Here is an 11,403-nt window from a genome sequence, read left to right as displayed (position 1 = left end):
CACAGGCATATGTCCTAGGGTCCAAGCTATTGGTGTCCAACCTTTATTCTTTGTTTTTCTTGCCATTTTGGCTTTTTCTTCTTCCTTTTCTTTCTGTTTTTGTTCCCAAGGGCTTTTTCATTATTGATAAGAGTCTTTGTAACAGCAAGCTAACTCACATTTGAATGAGAATGATATTATGCAACAATTATTTCATGAGTTATGCATTTAATCAAACACATATACCACCATTAACTTCCATTCTTACTTATGCAACATTGGATATTTCACTTTTCAATTCAAACAAATCTCTTTTATTTAAGCATGTGGGAAACAAGACAAAATTTCAAGCTAAGTGATGGATAACAAGCATTATGCTGATTTAGCATTTCTCTAGCTATTTATTAAATAACTAAAATGAAAAACAAAGAACAAAAATTGCATGAAGTAAAAAGAACTAGATGATGGAGGCATATCATGTTTCAGACATGCATCTCCTTATTAGGGGCATGAAAGAGGAAATATGAAAGAACTTTGCCACCTTCTAATGGTCGTGGCTGCTGCTAGATTCTCCCTTTTTCTTCTTTCTCTTTCCTGTCTTGGAATAATCTCGGATCTCTTCACCAGGACATCTTCTACCCCAAACAGAATCTAAGAGTCCTGAGAGCCCAACTTCTTCCAATCTTTTGTTTGACCATAAGATGAGTTGAACTCCATTTGTATTTTGTAAACATCAATGAAATTTGATATTCATGTCATAGAGAAAGAATTTCTTAGTGAGGCAATAACTCAAACACCTTGGTTTCAATCTAAAACAGAAAACGAAAATAAAGAAAATGCTTGATCTAGACTTCTCACCCACTTAATCATTGTTGATCTAATCAATCCCCGGCAACGGCGCCAAAAACTTGATGTGCGGAAAACGATCCGACACAAAACTCACCGGCAAGTATACCGGGTCGCATCAAGTAGTAATAACTCACAAGAGTGAGGTCGATCCCACAGGGATTGATGGATCAAGCAACTTTAGTGGGTGATTAGTTTAGTCAAGCTAACATTGAAGTAAATTGTGTGAAGTTGATCAACAGAAAGTAAATTGCAAGGAATTTAAAAGATGCAGAAAATAAAATTGCAGGAAACTTAAAGAACAAGAAAGTAAAAGAGCTGAAACCTAAATGCAAGAAATGTAAATTGACAAGAATCTTAAATGACAAGAAATGTAAAATGCAGTAAATGTAAAGGGGAGTGGGTGTTGGAAATTAAAGAAAGAAATAGATCAAGCAACTAGAAATTTAAATTGCAGGAAGAGTAAAAGGATTTTGGGAGTTGGGATTCAAGAAATCAAACAAGGAAGTGTAAATAGCAATCAAACAGAGAAGTAAATGATGCAGCAAACTCAAACAGATTAGGAAACTCACTTGAAAAATCAAAACAGAGAGCAGCTTGGCTCAATTGCAAAATATAAATGAGAGGTTGAAGATCTCAGGAGCTCAATGAGACTAGAAAACAAGTCTAGATCTCAATCCCTTCCTTGATCCAACAGCAAACAGATTGAAGAAGAAATAAAGATGAAAGCAGTAAAGAGAGCTTTGATTCAAATCACAATTCACTGAAATTTTGTAGACAGGCAAACAGAGAGAATTCTCAAGGTGAGAATGAAAACAGAATTCCTTCCAATCTCCACCCAAGATTCAAAACAGAAATGAAAACTAAAAGAGAGAGCTATCTACTACTACTACTCCCTAATGGAGCAAGCCTCCAATGCTCTCTATTAGAGCCAACCTCCTTAGTGAAGTGAAACCAATGCCTTTATATAGGCTTTTACAAAATGAAAAATGAAATTGAAAGCAAATTACAAAGAAAATGAAATTCCTAATCAAATTGTTTCTTGTGCCTTTGAGTGATGTCAATTGGGCTTTGCTTGCTTTGGAGTGAAATTGGGTTGAAGATGGATCCGGATGGCCTTGGTTTTGAGAAGAAATCCGCTTGCAATTTGGACTTTGGAGCATTCACGTTTGAGTCAGCGTTTGATACGCGAGTAAATTATGCAGAACCAGCCATTTTGCTGTCATTGGCGTTTGACCTCACGTTTGAGGTCAAACGTTGGTGCAGGCGTGGGGTTCAAGTTTTGGAATGCTTCTTTGTCCTCTTGTCAATGTTGTCAATTTCATGCCCACTATAGACTATTATATATGTTTGGAAATCTCTGAATGTCAACTTTCCAACGCAACTGGAAGCACATCAATTGGACATCTACAACTCAAGTTATGCTCCTTTGAAGGGGACAGGGTCGCTGGCTTTGGTGTGCAACATTTGAGGCGACGTTTGCCTCAAACGTGGTCGAAAACGCCAGATTCTGGAGGCTCAAAAACATTGTCCACCCCATACTATTATATATTGTTGGAAAGCCCTGAATGTCTACTTTCCAATGCCTTTGGAAGCGCATCATTTGGAGCTCCACAGCTCGAGTTATACTCCGTCGAAGGTGCAGAGGTCAGCTGGCCTTACTACAGGTTGACACCATGTTCGTTTATGCACTTTCGGGGCAGTTTTCTCCCTCAATTTTAGTGTCCACCATGCAGTGCTATATATGCTTGGAAAGCTCTTGATTCCTACTTTCCATTGCTTTTTGAACCACCTCATTTGGAGTTCTGTAGCTCAAGTTATTCTTGTTGGAAGTATACCCCTTCAAGCTGTGAGGCGCCAACGTTTGCCTCAACGTTTGAGGTCAAACGTTGGTGCAAACGTTGCCTTCCAAGAGTTTCTTCTTCAGCCAACGTTTGCCTCAACATTTGAGGTCAAACGTTGGCTCAAACGTTGGTTCTTCTCTAGGGCATTCTTCATCTTCTTGCAACCTCCTTCCAAGCTTTATTCCTCCTATCATCAATCAACAATTGTATCAAAGCTATGCTATAATCATGAGAGTTATTCTTCTTCTTGATATATATGCAATTATGGCACAAAAACTCATGAAAATGCATCAATTCATCCATGGTTGATTGAATCTAAGGAAACATGAATTTCTACCCAAATGGCTTACTTGTGGCCTAAGAATGCATGAAAACCAAGTAAAAAACTAGTGAAAAAGCATAGGAAAACATGACATGGTAACATGTCATCACAACCTCCATCAATGCACTATGAACAAGAGCCATTTTATGATGCATATCAACTTAATGGCTATGATGATCATCCTTGTGACTATCAACACCCACCACCATACACCTATGAGTCATATCCTCAACATAGCCCTCAACCATACTTACAAGCCCCCTATCACCAAACACCTCCAATTGACCCTAATCCTTACCCACCATACCAACCACCTTTTGAGCCATATGAGCCACACATAGAACCACCCGAATTCCAATGCAATTACTTTCAAGAACCGCCACCTCCACACCCTTACCAAGAAGAACCACTTTCCTATCATGAACCCTTTCTCCAAAAGAATGAACCCTCCTATCCACCCCAATCTCCAATGGATGAAACCCTTGGTGTTCTTCTTCAAGGGCAAGATGAAATGAAGAGGGATGTGCAACAATTTGTGGCTACATTGACCGAGGTAGTAAGCCGATTAGCCTCCCAATGCTTGAATGTTCAAAGCACTCCCATTGCCACATGTGGGGAATCACTTGAAGAGCATAGCATGAAGGAGAGATTGGAAACTCCGGTGGAGAAGGAGGAATGCTACGTTGTGTTAGAACAATTGGAGAAGCCTATGATCGTTAAAGAAGAGGAAGAAGTGGTTGAAGATTTAGGAGATGCGGAACCGCCATTGGAACCTAGAATTGAAGAGAGCTCCTCCAAGAAGATTGAATTTGATGTTAAAGAGGAATGTGCACAACCTCCAAAACAATTTTTGAATGAGGACTTGGAGGGAATGAAGTAAGAATTGAGTTCCCTTGGTGATGAAGATCATGCATCAACTCTTATTGGTGGTGGATCCTTTGGACTTGAAGAACCTTCTCCCGATAAGATAGAAAGCAATGTGGAGGTAGATTTCTCTGATCTTCCCATGTATGATTTGAGTGATGGAGAAGAGTTGGATGAAAGTGATGAGCAAATGATTAAAATTGAAGAAGCTTGTGTAGAGGTAGAAGTTGTCAAGGAAGAACACAAGGGAGTAGAGCTTGCTAGCACATTGGAGATACCTCTCCCCAAGCCATCACCGTCCATTCTTTAATTCAAGCGGTTGAATCTCTCATCTTTAAGCTTAGCTATCCCACTTGAATATGGTTTATTTGAGACGGATGGTCAACTTAGACTTCTTTGTGGCTTTAAGAGCAAAAGGGAGATGGTTAGTGGTTGGCATTGTAAATCAAAGCTTAATAGCAAGGGTTGGTGTAGAACTAGATTGCTTGGGTCTAGGATGATATTTGGTCGCTTGATTGAGAATTCCTCTTGCTTGGCACCCATGGAATAATGATGATCAATTTGAAGATGGGTGTAGAAACAAGATATGGGATCCGGGGATACATGAGGATCAACTTTGGGAGCCCATGGTTTGTAAAGAACTCCATCAAAGCTTGGAGATATTGATTTTGAAAAATGGAGCTTATTGGAAGTCCAAGCATTGGTGGATGTTCAAGAATGAATTCAAGCACAAGCCACCTTGATGAGGAGTTCACCAAATGTCCAACTTAAGGACAATAAATAAAAGTACTAGGTGAGAGACACCCCACCATGGTAAAATCTTATCATTTTTCTCTTTTGTAAATATTGGTAAAATTAGGCTTAATTTCATGTTTAGCTTAGTTTGTTGAGTTTATTTGGTAGTGTAGTATGTTAAATAAGGTTTTATGGTGTTTTGGTAGCTGTTTGGAGGTTTGGAATGCTTGGTTTGGTGCAAGAGATTGAAAAATTTTGAAAAACAGAGCACCAACCCATGCGTACGCGTAATCTACGCGTACGCGTGCCCCAAGCTTTTCAGCCAATCCACACGCACGCATGCCTCACGTGTACGCTTGGATACAAAAATTTCACCTCCATACATTAACCCGAGAGTTGTGCGATTTTTGGGCTGGCACTCTGCGTTTCACGCGAGTCCATCCACGCGTACGCGTCGCCTCTCTAAATAACACACCATGCGTACTCGTGACTCACGCGTATGCGTCGAATCCATTTCACCCCATCCACGCGCACGCGCAGAAGATGCGTACGCACGGATTATCCTGTTTCACCCATCTTCTTTTCCTCTCTTCTTTCCATTTCTTTCCTTCTTCTTTATTCTAATCTATGCTTTTCCATCTTCAACCATCATCCAACACTACCAAACACCATCCATAACCATTTCTTTTAGGTAGTTAATTAGTTAATTGAATTTTCCTTTAATTTTTTACTTTTCATTGTAAGTGTTGGATTATAAACTTGTTTACTGTTAATTGCTGCTGATTACCTATGAGATGCTATCCTAGCATCATTATGTTTATAATCATTGTTGGATTCTTTGATTGAGGTTATATATTGCTACTTGGTTGGGTTCTTCATGCTTAATTTTGTGAATACCAAGTAAATGAAAATTTCCTTCGAGCTTCTTAAATCTTTTTGAATTGCATGTTGTAGCTAGCCACCATGTGATTTAAATTCCTTTCTTTGATTATGCAATTTCTTGGTGGATGTCATGCATTTACCTTAATGCATTGTGCTTCTTTACCTTATGCATCCCTATGCTATCTTTGGCTTGAATGCTTTCATACTTCTTTATTGCTTGTTTGGTTGTCTTAACCTACAAGTTTAAAATATTTCAAGCACACTAGAATGAGTGAAGTGCATTCTTCTTTTGTGTAAATTGTGACAAAGCTTTTTATGCTAGTGTGTGTGTGTTCTTTACCGCGCGCAATTTAGGACCCACACACATATTGTTCATTAATGTCACAACTGATTCACTCAATTCATTCTAGTGATTCTAACCTTATTCCAACAATGTATGCTTCCTTGCTTTTGTATTTTCTCATCTTACGGTGTTATTTTCTATTCTTCATGAGTAATGCACCATAAGCAACAATGGAAGCAGACGAAAGAACACGCAGCAACTGGTTGACCTACCAGCTGAAGGTAGCAACTCGGTGAGTCGCCGTACCCCCTTGCTCATCTTTGAGTGCACCGAGGACGGTGCAAACTTTTAAGTGTGGGGAGGTCACCCGACCGTTCGACGTTTTTGGGTGACAAGTTTCTAATCCCAACACTTTTGTATTTCATTTTTTAGGTCTTTTAGGATTCTTTGTTACATATTCTTATTTTGCATATATATATATACATAATAAGCTTAGTTAAAATAATGAAATTCTCCAAGAAAAACATTCTTAATAGGGCATTGACATCCCAATTGATTTGAGTGAAAAACTTTTCATAGAATTTGCTTGAACTATACATTGTGGATCATGTTTTTGAGCTAAGAACATACAACCTTGGGAGTCTTGAGACTAATTGCGTGGTTACATCTTATAACCATTTATTTTTCTTCTAGTGTGCATTATTCTCTTTCTATGATTGTAATCTTTGATTTGTTTGATTCTTTATATCCATTATTTTGTGTATTCATGCATTTATATGATTGAGGCCATCATTCCATTAGCTTACTTACCCAAATAGCCTACCTTTTATCAACCTTTGTTAGCCAACTTTGAGCCTACGATTAACCCACTTTGTTTTTTAATTTAGCACATTACAAGCCTTAAAGCGAAAAATAATAAATGTCCTTATTTGGATCTTTTATTAGCTTAGACTAGTGAGTGTGTGTATCATTCAAGTGTGGGGAAACTTGAGACATTGGTTGAGGTAAAAGGGTGTTTTTGTTTTGTATTTCTATATTTGGGAGTTGGGTACATACTCAGGTATTAATTAAATGTGTAAACCATATGCATTGATACAATTGTATAAAAGTACACCAAAAAAGAAAAAAAAGAGAGAAAAATAAAAGAAAAAATAAAAAGAAAGAAAATATAGAAAAAGAAAAAAATAGAAAAAGAAAAAAAAAAGAGAAGCAATAAAAAGGGGACAAATGCCCCAAAGTAAAGTTCAATAAAACTCAATGCATATGTGTAGTGATTAAAAAGAAAATGCATGAGTATGTGAAAAAGTGAAGAATGGGTAGTTAGGCTAGCACTTAACTTGTATAGGTTGTTGATGATCGGATTCTAGTGTGGTCTAGAATTCCACAATAAACTCTCGTTGCAAGTATAGCTTCCAAACCAACTAGAATCCTTTCATACAAAAAATTGTTTGTCACAAGTAACAAATCCCTAATAAAACTAATAACCGAAGTATTCAAACCTCGGGTCGTCTCTCAAGGAATTGCAGGGAAGTGTTCTTGTTATTGGCTATGAAAAAGTATTTTTGGGGTTTTTGAATTAAGAAACAAGAAAAATAAATTGCAAAGGAATTTAAACGATAGAACGGTCTTGACAAGGTTTAGTGGTTAAGGATTTCTATCCTTATCACTAACCACAATATGAGAATGGGCAAGGATCAATCCCATTAAATCATCCTCTACCTAGTAAAGAAAAGTTAAATGAGCTATATCAATCCAAGTCCATAAGTCCTAACTCTCCACTAATTCAATTAGTGAGAATTAGAGTCAATGGCTACCAATCATCAATTACTTGGACATTAGTAACTTAAGAGTTCCTAAGTTACCATCCCAAGCCAAGAACATAAAATTCTACTCTAACATTCTTCCAAGCATTTTATCAAACACTTGGAGGGTATAACAGAAAAACATAGAAAATTAATAAGGGATAATAAAATCTAACCTAACAATTGCAAGCAATCAATAACAACAAATAAAGAAGCAAGCAATAAACATGAAATACTTCAAATTGCATTAAAAGAAAAAATCAATCTAACATGAGGAGTTTATAAACTAAATTGTAGAATAAATAGATCAACAAGAGAAGATGGATAAACTAAAATACTAGAACGAATAAGAGTAGAAGAGAACTAATCAAAGTATAATAGAAATCTGAAATTAAAAAGGAATAAAACTAAGAATCCTAAAACCTAGAGAGAGGAGAGAGTCTCTCTCTCTAGAAAACTACATCTAAAACTTAAATTGTGAATAATGAGAAGTGTATAAATGAATGATGCCTTTCCCCTCCAGTCCTTGGTCTTTTTAGCTTTTTTCTGCCAAAGATTGGCTTCAAAACTGGGCCAGAAGCCCTTCTGAAATCGCCAGGTGCGATTTCATTAAAGGAGTCAGCGCGCGGCATCGGCGCGTACGCGTATAGTATGCGTACGCGCCCCTTGAGCATTGCGCGATCATCTTTTAGGGTTTATCTTGTACTTAATTTAGGGGATTTTATCACCTTTTCTCACATTTACCCAATGAAATAGCATGGTTTTATAAATTCTCCTTTATTTGTGCTTAAGTGTGAAAATATGCTTTTTAGACCTTTAATTAGCTAAATTTAATTCACCTTTGATTCCACTAGATGTCTTGATATGTTTGCTAGTGAATTCAGATTGAAAAGGTTAGGAATGGATCAAAGGGATGAAGAGGAAAAGCATGCAAGTGGAGATAATCATGGAGAATCAAGGATTTGGAATGATGAGATAGACGCGCATGCGCAGCAAACGCGCACGCGTGGAAGGTGACGTTGCAAGGCGACGCATACGCGTATGCGTGGATGGAAAATGCCAAACGACGCGTATGCGTGACCCATGCGTACGCATCGGTGCTCGCACGTGACCCACTTAAAATGAATCCGCTGGGGGCAATTTCTAGGCTTTCCAAGCCCAAATCCAACTCACTTCTGATGCTATTTAACCCAAGGATTGAAGGGGAATCAACAAAAATTAGACACATTTGGATTTAGTTTAGTTTAGTTAATGCTTTAGTTATTTTCTAGAAAGATAAGCTATCTCTTCTCTCTAGAATTAGGATTAGGTTTAGATCTAGATCTACTTCTTCTCTCTTGCTTTAGTTCTCCTTTTTCTTCCTTAATTGTTCTCTTGTAGTTGTAGCGTTCTACATCTCTTCTAGTTTCTTGATATTGTTAGTTGTAGTTTATGAATTCTCTTGTAGATCTACATTTCTTTTCAATGCAATTTGTGATTTCTTTGTTGTTTCATAATTGTTTTAATTTTCTGTTGTTGGTCTCTTGCCTTTGTAGTTAGATCTCTCTTTAATTCTTGTAATTAGTGATGTTTACTTCTATTGCCTTTTATGTGTTTGATGAAATGCTTCTTTTATTTATGAGTTAGATCTTGTTTCTCTTGGCTTTGGTTGAGTAATTGGTGACTCTAGAGTTATCAAACTCTTTTGTTGATTGAGAATTAGAAGTTGCTAATTGACTTGAAGGCCACTAAAGCTAGTCTTTCGTTATGATTTGACTAGGACTTGTAGGATCAAGTTAATTCATCCACTTGACTTTCCTTCATGGTTAAAGGTTAACTAAGTGGGAGCAATGGACAATTGTTGTCACAATTGAGGAGGATAATAAGGATAGGACTTCTAGTTCTCATACCTTGCCAAGAGCTTTGTTAGTTGTTAGTTTATTTCCTTTGCCATTTATACTTCTTGCCTATTATCTCAAAAACCCCAAACATACTTCATAGCCAATAACAAGAACACTTTATTGCAATTCCTAGGGAGAACGACCCGTGGTTTGAATACTTCGGTTATTTTCATTGGGGTTTGTTTTAGTGACAACCAAATTTTTGTATGAAAGGATTATTGTTGGTTTAGAAACTATACTTGCAACGAGAATTCAATTGTGAAATTCTATACCATCAATTTTCCGTTCATCACCCCAGCTGTTGTAGCTGACAGTGAATTCACCGTTGGAATGGAGTTTGACTCTGGAGAGGCTGTTATTGCATCAGTTAAAGAGTATACCATTAGAAGAGGAGCTGATTACACGGTATATGAATTAGAACCAACAACATTCTATACTAAATGCGTACAGTACGGAACAAGCTGTGATTGGCTTATCAGAGTTAGTCTTATGAAAAGACAGTATTGTTGGGTGATAATAAGGAGATATAATAGTAGTCACACATGCACCAGAAGTGCCATATCTCAAGATCATGCTAAACTGAATTCTAATACAATTGCAGAAGCGATAAAGCCATTAGTTTAAGCTAACCCATCCATAAAGGTGAAAATTGTCATTGCTGAAGTGCAATCGAAGTTCAACTACACGATAAGTTATCGCAAAGCATGGTTGGCCAAGAAAAAGGCAGTTGAGAAAATATTTGGTGGATGGGAATCTTCATATGAAGCTTTTCCCACATGGTTTGAAGCAATGGTTACAAAAGAACCATCAGCAGCTGTTGAGTACAAAACTGCATATGGCTATCGAGGGGATGAGTTAGTTGAAGACCTCTAGATTCTGACACGAGTCTTTTGGGCTTTCTACCCGTGCATTAAAGCATTCAAAAGTTGCAAGCCAGTGGTCCAGATTGACGGCACACATTTGTATGAAAAGTATAAAGGAGCTCTTTTAGTTGTAGTATCACAAGATGGCAATGGAAATTTTGTGCCTTTTGCATTTTCCCTAGTCAAAGGTGAGTCTGCCGATTCCTGGCACTTTTTTCTTAGCCATTTGCGACCACATGTAGTTAATCGAGATGATGTGGCCCTTATCTCTGATCGACACGAGTCAATTATCTTAGCTGTAGGTCATAGTAATGGAGCATGGAAATATCCGAGAGCTATTCACCTATTTTGCATCCGACATATAACATCCAACTTTTTGAGGAGTTTCAAGGCACCACTCTTGCAGAAGCTAATTGTCAACATTGGCTATTCTAGAACAATGCGTGAATTTAATACGTGTTACCAGAGATTATGTGAGCGGGCAGAAGCTTACAAGCAGTGGCTAGACTGGATCCCTCGACAGTAGTATGCCTTGGCAGATGGTGCACGAAATTGCAATCACACTTGCAATTCTGCACAACTAACCAGCAAGTGCACTGGATCGTCCAAGTAATACCTTACGTAAGTAAGGGTCGATCCCACGGATATTGTCAGCTTGTTTGCAATATAATAAAAGAACATGAAATAAAAAGTACTTGTGATTCAATAATGGAGAATAGATTGGAGTTTTGGAGATGCTATGTCTCTGAATCTCTGCTTTTCTACTGTCTTCTTCTTCACACACGCAAGGTTCTTTCCATGGCAAGCTGTATGTAGGGTGTCACCATTGTTAATGGCTACTTCCCATCCTCTTAGTGAAAATGGTCCATGTGCGCTGTCACCGCACGGCTAATCATCTGTCGGTTCTCGATCATGTTGGAATAGAATCCAGTGATCCTTTTGCGTCTGTCACTACACCCAACACTCACGAGTTTGAAGCTCGTCATAGTCATCCCTTCCCAGATCCTACTCGGAATACCACAGACAAGGTTTAGACTTTCTGGATCTCAGGAATGGCCGCTAATAATTCTAGCTTATACCACGAAGACTCTGAATGCAAGAAT

Source organism: Arachis duranensis, chromosome 8, assembly GCF_000817695.3.
Source record: "Arachis duranensis cultivar V14167 chromosome 8, aradu.V14167.gnm2.J7QH, whole genome shotgun sequence".
NCBI classification, from domain to species: domain Eukaryota; kingdom Viridiplantae; phylum Streptophyta; class Magnoliopsida; order Fabales; family Fabaceae; genus Arachis; species Arachis duranensis.
This window is presented reverse-complemented; position numbering follows the sequence as displayed.